Source organism: Lissotriton helveticus, chromosome 11, assembly GCF_964261635.1.
Source record: "Lissotriton helveticus chromosome 11, aLisHel1.1, whole genome shotgun sequence".
In the NCBI taxonomy this organism is placed as follows: domain Eukaryota; kingdom Metazoa; phylum Chordata; class Amphibia; order Caudata; family Salamandridae; genus Lissotriton; species Lissotriton helveticus.
In genome coordinates this window covers 212,056,125-212,071,788 of record NC_136072.1, presented here as the reverse complement: position 1 = coordinate 212,071,788, position 15,664 = coordinate 212,056,125, and the positions used below count along the sequence as shown (strand labels likewise).

Here is a 15,664-nt window from a genome sequence, read left to right as displayed (position 1 = left end):
CCCGTGCACTATAGAAAGTTACATGTGTTTTAGTTAACAAAGGTGTAGCAATTACGGTCCAGAGAAAAAAATATATTAAATAATATATTAAATAAACAGTTGTGATTGTCATCACCTGAATCCTTTCTGTCTATTGGATCCTACATCTGACATTCACATGTCTAGTACTTCCTGCACCTGTGCTTCATACATAAGCTGCCCATTACTATAAACAACAGGTCTCACATTGAACCCATGAAGGTTAGACATATATCTATATGTACCCGGTGATTATGATCTGTCTGCCAATTTATTATGTGCAACTATAATACTACCTTTGAGTGTGTGCATATAAATTAATCCTATAACCTATCGCATAATGTCTACGTATCTTGTTCGAAAATGATTATCTATAGACTGAATAGATTGTACAGAATCACAACTGTTTATTTAATATATTATTTAATATATTTTTTTCTCTGGACCGTAATTGCTACACCTTTGTTAACTAAAACACATGTAACTTTCTATAGTGCACGGGTCCCTTAACTCGAGCCATGAGACTAGGCACTAAGCTAACGTTCTACACACCTTCGTATTACAGACCTCTCGCCCTCCTTGGCTGACATCACGCAGACACACCCAGTCCACGCCTCCCTTGACTGTCCCCCCTCACACTCCCACGTCACAGACCTCCCGTCCACCGGGACTGACGTCACTCAGACTCGCCCAATCTACGCTACCTGTGACGACCCCGCCACGCCCACATGAGGAAATAAACTTTTCCACTGCGCCGACATTGGCTCACTACGCCCAGATTGATTCCGAGCCAGTAAGCTGATTTATTCAGGTATGTGCTCTCCCCAATGACCAAGCGCTGTCCCACGCTACCCAGTCTGACAGTGTCCAACAAGACATACGGGTTATAGGTAACCGTCACATTGTTGTCTCTCCTCAGGAGTCGTGCTAACACACCGGCGGATCATAGACGGCCGTCTGCAGCATTTGATTCCCTCAGGTACGTCCCCCCTTCAACGTCCCTTTCACTGCTCCCGCAATCACCCCCCCTCCCCCCCACACTATGGTCTGGAATTAAAACGGATTGTTATTATTTTGAAACCGGCTTTCGTGCGATAAGGAGGCTAAACCTAAGACGCCCGATATGTACCGGTTACGAGTGTAACCTTCTTACCATACTTCCAACCAGTCAATTATGCTTACCTGAAATAAAGCACGGATTATTATTAATTTAAGACCAGATTCGTGCGGCAATGAGGCTGAGCTTAGACGCCCGAATTCTCACGTTCGCATGTTTAAACTTCCCTGCCTAACTGCTAACAAACACTCACGGTCCCTCATTCCCTTTCCCTCCTCTCACAGTGCCCCTTTGCAGACGTGGGATCACTTTGACTTGGCAAACCGGAGACCCAGTAGATTGCCTTCAACTGATTCAAGGGAACTTCCAATAACTAATGGACTTTCCCTACACACGGAACTAAGGTAACTTGATTACCCCCCCCTTTTTGTCACCCCTTCCCAGTCCTCTACCGAACCTTCCTGACTCTCCTCTCCTTCCTTGCAGCACGCCGTAATTCAGACAACCGAGTCCTGATGACGATCCAAACTAAGATGGATCGAAACGCCGTCGACCTAACAGCCTAACTAACAGGCGTACTTCTCTTTTGTGGCTCAACCCTTAATTTTTTTTAAATCTTGTGTATTGTGATATCACGTTATCACTTGCTTTGGAGCCACACACTGTAAATTATTTGCACTCTGTCACAGTGCGCCGTCCTTGCTGTTCACTTCCCCACTTGCGTCGCCACTTTCACCACAATCACCTTTTGCACCAAGTTTTATATGGTTGTCACTAATTCATTTATGCAGTGCTGCTTCTAACTGTATATGTTCCGACCATGAACTTATGTCGCAATATAAAGATGAGTAACTATCTTTCTTCAAATGAATGTGTTTTCTCCTTCTTTCGTTGTGAGCAATGCTGTATGCATGCATAACTAATTGCCTACACATCCTTACCTATCAGGACATTGTTTTTGGATGCCTTTCCTCACCATGTTTTAAGAAGTTTGAGGGGCTTGAAGCTAATTGGGTGTGCACCAGTTGCTCAGTGAGCAGACTGTCTATTTGAACATGTGGGCTCAAGTGCACAGTGTCAGACTGCTGAAAGCCAGCTCAGGTAAAACAACTGACATGGCCATCATAAGCATTGTTATTAAAAGCAGTGCTGCAAATGCCACTGGAGGGATTCTTGTAGGCACTAGGAGGGGATGAAAATCACAGCTTTACTTCACTCTATTCCTTAATCTCCCTTCTGTGGGGCATTTACAAATACCTGGTTACCAGCCACCGATGATACTACTTGTATGACCTTCTCTCAAGTCAGCTTTACAGAATCCATAATAAAAAGGCTTCCATAAACAAGTAATGGAAGAGTTACGTGTATTAGGGGCTTTATTTTTTTATTCTTTCAGTAGGATAATTTATTCATTCATCATTTCATTCATTCTGTTTGCTTCTTGCCCTACAAAGTTATAAAACCAACTTAATGTACAAAATATGTTTCGCAATGTGTAGAAATACAGCACATTTTGCAGAAACTTTAGTGTTAAATACATGAACAGTAAATTAAAAACAATGAATTCAGCATTAAACAGCGAGAATATGTCATACATGAAACTGTTAGCCACCCATTTCAACATTAATTTACACTTAAATATGAATGATATAATTTGAGTACCAGAGTGTTCTACAGCAATTAGGTATCTTGGACTCAGCGAATGAAAAGCAACAGTGACAGTGCTGATGTACGGATGTACGGAGCTTGAGAGTACAGATGCCACAGCTGAACCAAGAGTTCCAGAGCATCGAGAGGCCGGCTAGAGACGGTGAGGCAGGGCAGGTGGCAGGGTGAGGCTGGGCAAAGGGGCTTACGAGCAATGGTGTAACACAGGCCCACGCAGCCCCTGTGGTGTGGGGGGCCCGACCTGCACAGGGGCCCCCACTCTGTAAGGGGCCCCTTCAGCACAGTACCCTGGCCTGAGAGCTCTAGATAAAATCTGGAGGGGGGTCCCTCCATGTACCTGGCAGGGAGGCCCCCTCAAATTTCGTTACGCCACTGCTTCCGAGACATTTCATACATTTTAACTGCCTCACGCCCCAAACAGTACGATAGTCACACCTTAGCATGATATCATCCAGAGCAGAGTGTAGCCTTTGCTCCCAGCCCTTGGCTCTGCAGTCCCCCAGCCCTTGGCCAGTCCCAGCCCAGCCCAGCATTACAGCATCCCCCTACATTTAACTGATTACAGCATGCAGTCACTGCTGCTACTGCCACTGTCCTTGATACCACCACCATTGGTAACTAGGGCAGACAGCAGGTGGGTTGGCGATTTCTGGTTAAGCAGAGATAGGGGGCAACCAGCAGCTGAGGTAGCAGTGTCCCGGGTTGAGCCCCTAACCGCAGAGGTGGCCCAGCGAGGTCTGGGTGCTGCTTGTGGAGTCAGGTGAGCTCCCTGCCACTGGTGTTTCAAAAAGGAAGAGAAGCCACAGCGAAAGAATCACATAGGATCAAACTCAAGATCTAGAACTTCCACCTTCGCCTCAACAACTCCATCGACCCCAACTCCACCACCCTCGCGGACTACCTCACCAACATGAACAGCTCATCAGCATGCCCACCCACAAGGCAGGACACACCCTCGACCCATTCTCTTCAGCCACACCATGCAACCCTCCTGGACAGACCACCACTGCATACACTTCAATGTTGACAAACCAACTCCCCCCAAATTGGCACACGCCCTCCATGAAGGAACAGGAAAAAATTCACTGAGGGGCAGCTCATCCACACCCTCAACTGCGACGCCCTTACTACCTCAACCAATGCCAACCTCGCAGCCAAAGAACTCCACTCATGGATCTCCAACTGCACAGACAAACTCACACCCCTATGCAACCCCAACAGACAGCGCCACAGAAAGGCCACCTGGTTCACCACCGACCTCCAAGAATCCAGACGCACCTGCAGACGTCTCAAGAAGAACTGGAGAAACAGCAAAACTCCAAAAGATCACACCACCTACAAGACCGCCATGACAGAATACCACCAACGCATCAGATCCACCAAAAGGACCTTTATCAGAAACAAGATCATCGCCAACTCCAGCAACTCCAAGGAACTCTTTAGCGCGTCATCCAGAAATTCAACAAGCCCCCCAGTGAAACCACTGACATCACCCACTCCCAGGACCTCTGATAGAAGCTCGGATCCCACTTCCATCTGAAAATCAAGGACCTCTACGACCACTTCAATGACCAAACACCTGACATCGAAACCACCACCCTCCTCAGCAATGCCAATGAGCCTACCATCACCTCCTGGACCCCAGCCACACCCAAGGACACCACCTCGACCATGAAAGGCATCCACACAGGAGCCCCCACAGACACCTGCCCATCACACATCTACCCCCAGAGCCGCCACCATCAATGCTCCTGAACTATGATGCACCATCAACACCACCTTCAAGACTGGCACTTTCCCTGATGACTGGAAACGTGCAGAAGTCAGACCCCTGCTTAAGAAACCATCAGCAGACACCACGGACCTCAAGAACTACCGACCCATCTCCCTCCTCCCTTTCGCAGTCAAAGTCCCACAGAAGATCGTCAATGCCCCGCTAACAACATTCATTGAAGAAAACTCCATCCTCGACCCCTCGAAATCCGGATTCCGAAACAACCACAGCAGCGAGACTGCTCTACTCGCCGTCACAGACAATATACGCACCCGCCTCGATCAAGGACACACCGCAGCCCTGATCCTACTCGACCTCTCAGCAGCGTTCGACACCGTCTCCCACCGCACACTCACTGCCACACTCCACAACACCGGCATACAGGGAACCACCCTCAAATGGATCAGCTCCTTCCTCACCAGCAGAACCCAAAGAATCAGACAGCCACCCTTCCTCTCCTAACCCACGGAAATCAACTGAGAAGTACCCCAAGGATCGTCACTCAGCCCAACACTCTTCAACATCTACATGGCCCCCCTCGCCGCAATCGTCAGACACCATGGATAGTAACCTATGCAGATGACGCACAGCTAATCCTCTCCCTCACCAAGGACCCCATCACCACCAGACTCAACATCTGGGAAGCAATGAAAGACATTGCATCCTGGATGAGCAACAGATGCCTGAAGCTCAGCTCTGAGAACACAGAAGTCCTCATCCTCAGACCCTCCCGCTCTGCATGGGGCACCGGACTATGGAAATGCCCTCTACGCTGGGATCAACAAGTCTCTCATCCACAAACTACAGACCATACAGAACACTGCATCCAGACTCGTCCTCTGCATCCCTCGACAGGAACACATCACCCAACACCTGCTCTACCTCCACTGGCTCCTCGGAGAGAACAGAGTCATGTTCAAGATACTCACACACGCCTACAAATGCCTTCACAACACCAGACCCCAATAGCTCAATGAGAGAATCTTCTCAACGTACCAAAGAGAAATCTCCGTTCCGCTGACCTCACCCTTGTCAAAACCCTGCGCATCCGCAAAGCCAGGACAGGTGGAAGAGCCTTCTCCCACATTGCGGCCAAGACCTGGAACGAGCTCCCCATGGACATCAGATGCGCCCCCTCCCTGAACATCTTCAGGAAGACACTCAAGACCTGGCTCTTCGACTGAACGGAGCTGATAAACCCAACCCCAACGCCTTGAGATCCTCACGGGTGAGTAGCGCGATTCACAAGACCCTGATTGATTGATTGAATGAAGTGGACCACCAGGTTTTTGGGTGTTGCTTGCAGCCACGCCCAGCTCCCTGTCCCCCGGCCCCCACCCACTGCCCTTATTTCAGCTACCCAATGCTTCCCTCAAGTATGCACGATGTTCATCACTGGCTACAGGCGCCCACCACGGGCCACTGTATGCATCTTTAGTTTACTGCCCTTACAAGTGCCCATTGGAGGTTTACCACTGATTCGTGAAGAAACAATAAAAAATCACCTGTGAGAATTGTGTAGAACTACAAGCTTGCGCCCCTCTTCTGCAGCTGTAGTCTGCTGTAGAAAGTCCTACATAGGAAGCAGGGACAGTATAACCCGCTTGCACTATTTTACTTTCCGGTTAAACAAAAACTTTGTGAACAGCCAGTAGTCATCAATCACGTCTCAAAAGTATGAGAACGAGAAAGCTCGTCAGCCAATAATTTGGAAGCCTCGAAAACAAGCCCCGCCCCCACCAAATGATACAGTCTCACTTAGTAAAAAAAGGAAATCTCAAAAAGAAAGGTTGGTGCCAGCACTACCCCCGGAATCAACAGTCTTTAATTTCGGAAAAATAAATAATCAACAGAACTTCTTCTTTTTAAAAGATCCTATGGCCGCAATATATGCAACGCCAGAGGAGCTACCAGGTTTACTCAGACCAATTATTCCCTAGAAACCAGATGTGAACAAAGGTTCCCAGGCATGAGGTCCTTAGAAAGAAAAAGCCCAGATAGGGTCGCCTTGCGTAAGTACGCTAAATCCTCCGAAATCTGAAATTCAGGACAAGTGGGGGAAGTCTACCTTGTGTAGTGGGACAGTGGACAGCCCCCCATGGTAAACTTATACAGGTACTGCCCAGGTGCATGTTAGTAGGCCGCCACTGAGTATAAACCTCCGGAAATGAAACAATCTTATGAATCAACACAGAATATTAAGTCGTGTTACAGTAAATGACATCCACCCTGACAGCGGTACGCAGGAAACCCAAATGGATGGTTCCTTTTCTTTTTTTTTTTTTTTTTTGAAGATTTATATAGCGGGAACTTGACCCGAAGGTACTGGAGCGCTTTACTTTACATGAGCACCGGTTATGTTACACAAGGACACATTCAAATTTTTTTTTTGTTAGGCACGGGGAGATTAAGTGATTTGCCCAGAATCACAAGACTTGGACGTGACCCCGAGGCTCGAGCCTTGATTTCCCAGCTCCAAAGTCGGCAATCTAGCCGTCAGACCACATCCTCTCCTTGTCTTGCTGACTTTCATTGCAAAATAATATTGACCTCTTACAAGCCCCAGAATTTGAACCAATTTGCCTTGATGATAACCAGTCCACAGGCCTTAAACAAGGCTTCACCACATCCTTCATCGTTAACAAGCCAGTAGTCCGGGAATCTATTTCACCGGTCTCTGATTCAAATAAAAACAAGCCAACAACGGCTAAGGTAAAAAAGTGCTGTCACCACACGTCACAAAAGAAAATCGAAAAGACATTCCCAAAATTAAGCTCAATGGTAAATCCATCAATAGGTCATAACAACAGAGTAAAAAGTCCATCTCTAACTAGATGAACACATTCCTCATCACTCCTTGCAATATCATCAACAAGCGAAACCGAATCACTGCCAACAGCAGGTAAGCAGCTGTATCCATCCATGCAGTGGAGAGAAACATTGTTGAAAGCATTACAACTATCAATCGAATGAATTCTTGAACTTCCAATCGGAGGAGCTCGATGTTCAGACTGACTTTCTTTTTTTGAAACAAAGTTTTATTAGCATTTTTTCATCATACACCATACAGTTACTACTATTTCTGAGACAGTTGATATGACACAGTTTGCATTGTTGTTATAATATGTGCGACATTTTAAATGAAATCAACTAAAATGAGTGCCATTAGAGTCGGTATACCTCATCTGCACATCTCGTGAATAATTTGCATTAGCAATATTAAATGCACCAATAACAACACCTAGGTATTCATGACTATCCATTCGGGTATGCATCCCTCTTCCCAGCATATCATGGCTGCAACAATAAAACATAACTTCCCCAACTAGATTACCCTACCCCCCCAGTCCTTTCTCTCAATGAAATAACATTGTAGGGTAGCTGAGTGCATTTAGCCCGGCAGGCTTCTTCACTGTCAAACCAACCAAAGTTCTAATGCGAAATATCGCACAAACCAGCCCTGGTCAGTGAATTATAGTCTTGCTAGCACTTGTAACATGTTCGGGATGGGTTTTGGGATCCACTTACATTATTGTGAACTACTACGAGATTCCACATCATCCAACCTCCTGCTTTTTAAGAGTTTCTAACATTGCATCCCACTCCAGTGCTATCAGAGTTTTATGCAATCCTTTGGCCTCCTCCCGTCTTAGGGTCGCACTTTCTGCACTACTCCACATGATCAATTCGCTATGCCACATATGAGTGGGGGAGGTTTTATTAACTTCCACGCATGGTGATGGCCCGTATTGCTAAAATTAAGGACAGGTTCGCAAATCTATATTGCACCTTGTGCTTCAAGGGGGCTTTATGAAGGCCCAGGAAACATTCCTGCCTAGTGTTAGTTATGTCCCTCTCTATGGCTGCAGATATATGTCTTCTGACCGAGTCCCAAAATCCCAATAGGTGTGCACATGACCACAACATATGAGCTAAGTCGGCACCTACTTCATAGAATCTAGGGCAGTGATGTTGAGTTTGCGGGAACATTCTGTCCAACCTATGAGGGGTGAGGTAGGCCCTATGAAGTACCATGGCTTGGATACATTTGGCATTTCTAGTAAGTTTTCTAGGGTGTTCTATAATTTTGCCCCATTCTTTATCTTCTTTGAGCCGCCTTATGTCTCCCGACCACATGTTTTGTAATTGGGTGAGGGTTATTCTCGCATGTGCACGGATCCTAACATACAACCATTTCCAAGTGCCTGTCCCTTCCCATGTAATATAGCATCTTGACCAGTTCATGTGTGACCGGTTCCTGTCGATGCGGGCCCAATGTGTTTTCACATATAGTGTTACAGCTGCATGCAGTATGTACAGATGATTGGGCACTCCTGTCTCCCTGACAAAGTTACCATAGTCTAGTAACTGCTCCTCATGCAACTGGTCCAACACTGTGCTGACTCCTGCCTCCCTCCAGGGAGCGATGGTGCGCAGTGTTATACGTCCGGCCGTCAGTGGTATGCCCACCAGGGGGATGTTGCCAGCATAGAGAGGTTGTGTGTCCGTGTAGTGAAGTGCTGCTTTCCAGCATTGCAGCGTGGTACTTAACGATGTGGGAAGCTGTTGTGAAAATTTGCATTGCGGCAATAGCAGTGTATGCAAGGCTCCCGCTGCAATATACCGCCTGGTGTACCCTATTTCCTGTAGATTGCGACCGGCTGTCCAAAAGGATAATTATTGTAATTGGCAGGCGTAGTAGTATGCCCTGAGGTCTGGAACTCCGAGTCCCCCTTTGTCCGTACCAAGTTGGAGCTTCTTGAGACTTATTCGTCACCTACTGGGCCCCCAAATGAGGTCAACCAGCATAGAATTTAAGAGCTTAAAAGTACGCTGTGGGAGCAGCACCGGCAGATTCGTAAAATAATAAATCAGTCTTGGGAGGACTACCATTTTTGTTATGGCTACTCTATCCATGGCCCACAACTGCAATGTAATCCAGAAAACAATATTAGAGGGAAGGGCTCCAATCGCTCTGTGTAAGTTGCCGTCTAACAAATCAGTGGGATTCCGGTATACATGTATGCCTAGGTATTTAAAAGTATGTGGCGCGACTTGTAGCGCCGTCGGCCCAAATGAAATAACCGTGGGCAGTGCCTGTTCCTGAAAGAAAAAGGCATGTGATTTTGTTGGGTTAATGACCAATCCCGATATACTTCCAAATACAGTAAATTTCTCCGCCAGAGATGTTAGATCCGACCTAAGGTCTCTAACATATAGGATGATGTCATCCATATATGCCAAAAAGAGGTGTGTGGTGGGCCCAATCGGAATTCCCAACCCCATCGCGTCTACACGCAGCTTGATAGCCAGGGGCTCCAACGCCAGTATAAACAGGAGCGGCGAGAGTGGGAATCCCTGTCTCGTCCATCGGAATATCGGAAATCCAGCTGACATATGCCGCCTAGTATGACACGATCAATGTGGGGCGTGATATAACAGGCGGAGCAATTTCATGTAATCCTCCGGCAACCAAAATGTTGCCAGCGCCTTGAACATGTATTTGCAGTTTAGCGTGTCGAACGCTTGACGGAGGTCTAGTGACACGCAACCGGTATGAGTGTATTGAGTTGGGGCTGCCTACATGAGATAGTGCAGTCTCCTAGCATTCAAAGACGTGCTCCGGGCTGGCAGAAAGCCCGTTTGGTCTATGTGCATCAGTTTATTCAGGAGGGGTCGGAGCCTGTTTGCCAGAATCTTGCTAAGAATGTTATATTCTGTTGCCAATAGTGACAGTGGCCGGTAGCCTGCCATATCAGTGGGGTCCCTACCCGGCTTCGGGAGTGTGACCATCAGCGCTTGTGTCGTGGTTAGTGGCAATGTTTCCGTCTCCAGTGCCGTGTTATATAAAAGTTCCAGGTGGGGCAGAATGGAATCCATGTAAGTGTCGTAAAATTCTGCAGGCAACCCGTCCAGTTCAGGGGTTTTATTGCAGGGGAGCCACTTGATTGCTGTTTTTATCTCAGCTTTGGTAACCAGGCCTAAAAGGTCTTTCAAGGCAGTTGGAGTCGGTTGTGGGCTTGGTAACGTGTGTAAAAACTCATCTATTTGTGTGTCTGCGCTATCTGTAGGTTTACTGTATAGCGTGGTGGCAGAAGGCTGTGTTAATGTAATTTTGGGTATGTGCTGTTCCGCCCTCCGGGGGGTTGACTTAATCACCGTAGCAGGGCGATCATCTCTCAATAATTTAGCCAGCAGCGCCCCTGCTTTGCCTGTCTCAGTGTGATTCCTCTGTGTATAACGCTGGTAATCTATAATTCGAAGGGATTCTAACAACTCCGCGTGTTGAATGCGGGCTTCCTGTAGTGGCGCCTGCTTCTCCCTGTCTTGCCCTGCTTCCTGCTCCAGTCTATCCATCTTGCGTTCAGTTTCTATAAGGAACTTATTTACCTCCTCCCTAGCCCCCACTGTTGCGCTAATCACCCTCCCACGTATTACCGCCTTAAAGGTGTCCCACTCAATTAAGCCATTAGAAGCTGTGTTGCTATTTTCGGTAAAATAATGTGTAATGGTGTCCGCCATGGCAGTACGGAACACTGTGTCTTCTAGCAAATGTGGCCATAATCTCCAGGTTGGTACCTGAGTAGGTACTCTGCCCCACGTGATTGTTATCTCTAGTGGGTGTAAAACGAGTATGCCCTGTGCGTCGGGTGCAGCATCCTCCACACATCACACAGGGCCAAACCAGCGGCCCAGCTACAGAGTGCCTTCGCCTGCTTAATCACACCCGCACCATTCAGGGGGGGATGGGACCTGTCTAGTGAGATGTCCATAATCGTTTTACAGTCCCCCCTATGAATCAGGGGTGTGCTTCCCATGCTGCCAACACTAGGTTCAGGGTAGTAAAGAATTGTTCCTGTTCAGTATTCAGCGCATATATGCTGCCCAGCACTATCAGTTGGCCATCAAGGGACCCATGTATAAAAATATATCGCCCTTGCTTGTCAATTCGCTGCTCCAGTGAAGTAAAGGGCACCCCATGTCATATCCAGATGGTGACACCTCGTGCGTACCCTGAGTACCTTGTAGTGAAAACCTGCCCCTTCTACTTCTTATGAAGCTTCACAGCCTCCTAAGTCAGCATATGGGATTCTTGTAAGTACACTGTTTGCGCCTTTCTCGTTAGTAGCTGGGCGTGTGTCCGGTGGTGTTTCTCTGTCGAACCCAATCCCCTAACGTCCTAGGTTACAATGGTATACTGACAGAGTGTGTGCATTGAAATATCAAGGTGGTCCTATAGTCAGACCATATCGCATGTATATTAGTGACAAGCCGCCTTAGAATTAGCAAATAAACAGGACTGCATCCCATCCCAAAACCCCCAATACTCGGTCCGGTCGAACAACTATACCGGACCACAGAACAAAACATGGCAAATAAAACTATGCCCTGTATTACAACAGCATTCACAGATTGGGGGACATTGCCAACGCCCTCCACAGAGAGTGGGCTGCGCGCCATTGTGCCAACGAGTTCCGTCCTCACGGAACCCCGGGCTCTAGAAAGTATAAACACACACAGCACTGCTACATACAGTTAATGAAAAAACAGAAAAGGATATTACATCAGTGTCCAAATCCAGTCCTTAGGCAGCAGTACCCTACGGCCGTCAGCCAAACATTTGAGGGGTCACTGTGGGGAACAGAGCCACGCTACCCTCAGAGTCCGACCAATTCCTGTCTTCTCCAGAGGAGGCTGAGTCTTCTAGGCTGACAAAATTTAGCAGCTGCGATAAGCACCTGTTCTTTGCTCTGTGGCTGTTGGTGTGACTTCGGGACCGGCCGTTGGGAATTACCGCGTATTCGCCTGCTTCGACAGATGCCACTCTGGTCCGTTCAAGCGGAGCTATGTTGAGTGCTTTGGGAAGCGTCGTCCCCAGTCCCTGTGGGATCTGTTACCTCGAGCCATTCTTCGGCATCCTCCGGGCTTTCAAAGAAATGTGTCTTGTGGTCATAGATTATTTTTAGCCGGGCCGGGAAGAGTAGGGCATATTTGAGGTTCAGGTCTCTCAATTTCCTTTTGACGGCCATGAAAGAGGAGCGTTGTCTCTGCACCATAAGTGTATAGTCCAGGTACAGTGAGACTCTGGCGTTTTCAAAGTTTATCTGATCCAGATCTCTTGCTTTCAGCAGTAACGTGTCTCTGTCCCTATAATTTAGCAGCCGGACGATGAGGGGCCGTGGCACGGCGCCCGGCCTGGGCTGACAAGTGGGTATTCTATGTGCACGTTCCACACAGTATTGGGTGGAAAGGCCCTCCGAGGTAACGTGATCACGAAACCACTGCTCCATATACGTGGTCGGGTCCCTTCCCTCGCAAAGTTCCGGCAGTCCAATAACGCGGACGTTGTTCCGTCACGTCCTTCCTTCTGCATTTTCCACACGGTCCAACAGGGTATTGACTTGCTTCTGTAGTTGCTGTATTTGGGTCATGTTCTGGGCTTGTTGTGGGGACAGATCTGCCAGCGCCATGGTATTATCTTTCACTTTGTCTGCCAGTTTAGCATGGTCTGCCTTGGGCAGTGTGAGACTAGTCGTGAGGGCGCCAATTTGATATTCGATGGCCTTCCTAGAATCTCTAACCTCCTGCAGGATGAGATCCAGTTTGTCCACCGGTTCCATTTCAGCTGTGGGCAGGATGCAGCTGGGTAGTTGTGACACCCCGCTAAGGTCCACCTGCGCCATTGCAGGTTCTGCGTTAGGCCCGGTATCCCGCTGCTTTCCTCTGTTGCGGCCCATCACCGCTGACAGATCATGTGGGTCAACCAGTGCGCCCCGCACTGAGGGGTAAGGGCGGACAAATAAACCTGGCGTACTTCAGAGTCCCATGGACGGTCCCACAGGCTCTAGGGTGTGATCCTCGAGTAGGCCTCACGGCTCACTGGGAGCAGCACTGGTCGCAATATGCCTGGGTATAACTGCTCCACCGGGGTCGATACCAGGGTCGACTAGGCACAGTGGCCCTGAAATCTCCTCTGTGTCGTGTTTGGGGCAAAGCAGGTATGCTGTCGGCCCCCCACTCCCAAAGTCATGTGTGTGCCTTAGAATTAATGGGCAACTTATCATCCCCTTAGAAGCGGCAAGATGTCCAGTTCAGTGCGCCACGGCGATGCCCTCCAGCTAATATGTAGGCCTGTCACCAAGCCTGTGACGCTGTGAGTTCCACCGCTGATGAAAACGTCTCCTCTGTAGGGGCTCCCCATATCCGCCTGGCAGCAGAGCAACGCAAGTGCGCGGCCGGGCACACATAAAGTAGCTCCCCGTTCCCATGAGTCAGCCGCAGGCCCTATTTCATCCCCAGGACTTGCGTAGATCCAGCCCCAAGGACTACTGCCAAAGCACAGTCGCTGCCAACTTCCACACCCGGATCGTTCCGCTGGGTGCGCGGTCACTGTAATTGCGCTCCCCGCACGCCACAGACACCTCTCACCGGGACCCCGTCACAGGGCAGCCGCTGCCAGCTCCGAGCAAACAGCCGAGCAAGCGGGTTCCCGATACCAGGCCTGCTCCACTGTCCCAGTCGATGCAGAGGCTCCGGGATTCAGTAAGCACTAATTCCGGGCAGCGGCTGGGCCGAGAGCGGAGCCGGCCATCAACACCACTCCGCGGGAGTAGGTCCCACCGCAAAAGGCTTTCAGTTGCAGCGTGTGCCGGATTTATCTCAGGATTTGTGAGCCCGGGTCTGGAGCTCCGCTAGAAGGCAGCCGCCATGTTCGGCTGTCGGCCACGCCCCCCATGTTCAGACTGACTTAACAAACTTGATGGTGGCAGACATCATGGGGACCAACTCAAAGCTTGAATCCCTAACAGCGCTGATTACAAGGGTAAAAAACATTCATCCACCACCTACTCCCTTTCTGAAACTGGTACAAATAGACTGATAATAAATAAATTGGCTTTTCTTTCAGGAATTTTACAAACAGCCAGGATTGCCTTAAAAAATTATCTAGCCACCATAAAGCATATGAATAGCTCGAAACCAGAACCCTCAGGTGTAGTGTCCCTCCACAGGAGACGGCTAGTGAGAGCAAGCCTACAACAGTAGAAGCTGAGGGGGCCAAATTTACAGGTAAAAATCAGGATGCAACTACACTTCTGGCTACTTCTAGCCTATCACTTCGAGGTTAACAAAAAGGCAGCAAAAACGGGCAAGAAAGTCAAAGAACAAGTACCTCAAACAAATAAAAACAGGTATTAAACAATTGTACTTACTTTTTGCACAATTCCGCAAACCAGCAACAGATAATTCACTAATAAATGTGTCACTCGACCGCATGAATGTCTCAGGGGCATCAGTCTTAGCTTAATATGTTATGCCAAACAAGTCATCACAAGAATATGAGAATATCAAATTAGGCAGATTAGATCGCATTAAAGGATCAAGCAACAGCAAACCCCATCTGAGACAAAAGGGTTCTTACAAACAGAAAAAAACACAACTCCAAAAATGCTAGGATGATGGGACCACCAACATAAAGAGATGGCCAACTAGACAATAATGTCAAACTAGGAGAGAAAACGGGTAATTCTGTTTCAAATCAGTCTGATATAGTCTCACATTCTCTCCGGCAATCCCTCTAGAACAATTAAGCACATTACCAAACTCAAGTCATCATGGGAAATTAACTAAACTTCCATCAATGGAATCCCATATCCATAACCTCAAACGGCCACGAGTGCTTATGCAAGTTAAACATTACAGAGACTCTCAGTGACAAACCACGACTGCAAAAGGTCAGGGAACCCACAGGGAGAAGCAGGTAACCCACATGATAAGCCAAAAGGTCAACATCTCAAAGCAAGAACAGGTTTTACTTAATCCAGAGGATCCTGGATGGATTTGGTCTCTTCTGTCGACAGCACGGTCTGGAGCTGAACTTAGAGAAGACCAAGTTCATGATCTTCAACCCACCAAGTAAAGCCAGGCCAAATCCTACGCTGGGTACGGTTAGCCTCGAGAGGGTTTCTACCTTCACATATCTGGGGGTTACATTACAGGAAAATCTGTCATGGGACCGTCAGATAGCAAGATCAAGGGTTAAATTGTCCCAGCTCTCGGGTGCAATTCTGAAGGTGGCCAATACTTCCACCTTCAAGCCCATAAGCCCGGCCCTTGAAACCTACAGGACGCAAGCCAAGGCAGCGGCC

General features: G+C 48.2%; 1 long non-coding RNA gene across 1 annotated transcript; it reads left to right on the top strand.

Moving 5' to 3' along the window:
* The first annotated feature begins 756 nt into the window (after nucleotides 1-756).
* Nucleotides 757-1,929, top strand: LOC144792799 (uncharacterized). Its single transcript, XR_013602620.1, has 4 exons — nucleotides 757-829; nucleotides 938-997; nucleotides 1,360-1,479; nucleotides 1,562-1,929. It is a non-coding gene; the product is annotated as an uncharacterized LOC144792799 (long non-coding RNA).
* The last annotated feature ends 13,735 nt before the right edge of the window (nucleotides 1,930-15,664 follow it).